This window comes from Lolium rigidum, chromosome 2 (genome assembly GCF_022539505.1).
Source record: "Lolium rigidum isolate FL_2022 chromosome 2, APGP_CSIRO_Lrig_0.1, whole genome shotgun sequence".
Lineage (NCBI taxonomy): Eukaryota > Viridiplantae > Streptophyta > Magnoliopsida > Poales > Poaceae > Lolium > Lolium rigidum.
The window spans coordinates 239,226,266-239,228,484 of NC_061509.1; the positions used below are offsets into that span (position 1 = coordinate 239,226,266).

The following is a 2,219-nucleotide window of genomic DNA, read 5'->3' on the forward strand; positions in this document are numbered from 1 at the left end:
TATTTTTTATATATAATATAAAAATTGCAGTGGGATTTTCCCACTGTTTTACCCTAAAAAAAAACTGAGGAGAAAAAGAAATATCACTTGGTAAACTCGCAGACAGTGTGTATGCCAAAATATCAAGGTAGTTTAGGGGTCCTAGATTTGGAGAAAATGAACATTGCCTTATTAGCTAAGTGGATATGTAAGCTTTTTAATGAAGATGGAATTTGGTATAAAATCCTTAGGAAAAAATATCTCCAAATACAAACTCTTTGCTAGGCGGTAACCAAAAATGGAGGCTCACATTTCTGGCAAGGGTTGATGGAGGTCAAGAAATCCTTTTGGAAACATTGCAAAATCCAAGTTGGAGATATGGAACAAAAACAAGTTTCTGGGAGGACCAATGGATAGGTTCTTCCTGTCAGGCTAAGGCCTTCCCAAGATTGTTTTTGGTATCTATGAATAGGAATGTGACAGTCAAAGAAGTTTTTGATGTAGGTGTGGAAAGACTTAGATTTAGGAGAGCAATGGTGGGAGGACTTAGAGAACAATGGCTTGATTAAAAAAAACTGTTAGAGAGGGTTACCCTGAATAATGAACCTGACAAGTTGATTTGGAAATTGACTAACTGAGGGGAGTTTTCAGTTAAATCTCTGTACCTAGCAATGCAATGTAATGAAGTAGTTCCTTATAAATTCATGTGAAAAGTTAAGATACCCCTTAGAATTAAGACCTTCTTGTGGTTGATACTAAAGAAAAACATACTAACAAGAGATGTGATGTTGCAGAGGGGAGGTAAATGTGAGAAAAAATGTCTTTTCTGTGGGTGTAATGAAACTATCAGTCATCTTTTCTTCAAATGTCCCCTGGCTAGATACATCTGGAATATGGTAAGTTGTACTTTTGGTTTAAAATTTCAATTTAATTCCGCTGATCATTGCATTTTCAATTGGTTGAAAGGTTTTTGGGGGAAGAAAAAAGAAATTCTTGCTTAATCTGGAGCATTTGGAAGACAAGAAATTTGGCATGTTTTGAGAAAAAATGGGCTGATGAACCTTATGTTGTCATTTTGAAAATTTGTTACTATATTAACTGTTGGAGTTTGTTGCAGGTGAAGGAGGACGCTAGGAGCAGGCTGGAATTCTTTTCAAGGGTGCTAGAAAGAGTAGCAATGGAAGTGTTTGGGTCAAGAAGAAGTTGGATCTCCTAGACACCAAGGCTGATGATGTAGGAATACAAAAGGAAGGAAAAAGGGAAGGGAAAGTTGCATTCTGATGCAAAAAAGCAGGAGTAGTTTGGTCTTGGATAGTGAGAGGGTGTGAGGAATTGGCAGCAATGGTTTCTCCCCCTCCCTGTCTTGATCTCTATCCGTTTGTATCTGCATTTTCTCCTTCCTTTTCTCTCTTCTACTCTTAAGAACTAGAATTTCAGTTTAAGACCTGGTATGTAATCTATCTAAGTACTTGCTTGTGTTGTGTTGTGAGGTGTGGATGGTACTGTGTAGCTTCTGGTTTCCTTAATGAAATCGGGGAATGACTCCCTTTTATCTAAAAAAAAAGCTAGCTTCCGTTCCACCTCATCGTTTGGTTGGTGATAATAATATCGCGAATCAAAAATTAGTGAAATTTCGTCGGAACTGTTGTAGCTCCGCCTTGACCGGTGCAGAGTATTGGATGATGAACTGTTTTCACCCAAATCCCCGTTGCATAATGCTCAACAAAGCACCAGCGACGAACGAGGCCTTACGAGACAGTCGGCCAGGGAAGATTTGGACCATTTATTTAAGTCAATGTCGCACATGTGGACAACACGTACTTACTCCAATCATCCAAGAAGACGGGGGCATGCAACTGCGTAGCACGGCATAGCTGAACAGCTGGTGCAGCCATGCATCCAGGGGTTCATAACACCCTCCTGCTCTTTCGTATCAAGAGCGGAAGAGCACACTTGTACTCCAGGAGTAGCATGTTTCGGGTACTAAATATAAGCCCCGCTCAAGATTACGTCTTATACACACGACTTTCTCCAGTTGGGTAGTAATAAGCCCCGCATGAGTAACATGTTTTAGTGCTGTCAGTCGGGATTATACGACGCTCGATCAATAGCTAATGATTGTTAGTTGTACGGTTAGCCTTACATTCCAGCGGGGACGTAGCTCATATGGTAGAGTGCTCACTTCGCATGTGAGAGGCACGGGGTTCAATTCCCCGTGTCTCCATTCTTTTTACCATTCT

The 2,219-nt window shown here is 40.3% G+C and overlaps 1 non-coding gene across 1 annotated transcript; it reads left to right on the forward strand.

The window, feature by feature from the left end:
- Positions 1–2,130: 2,130 nt before the first annotated feature.
- Positions 2,131–2,203, forward strand: TRNAA-CGC. Its single transcript has one exon. It is a non-coding gene; the product is annotated as a tRNA-Ala (tRNA).
- Positions 2,204–2,219: the final 16 nt, after the last annotated feature.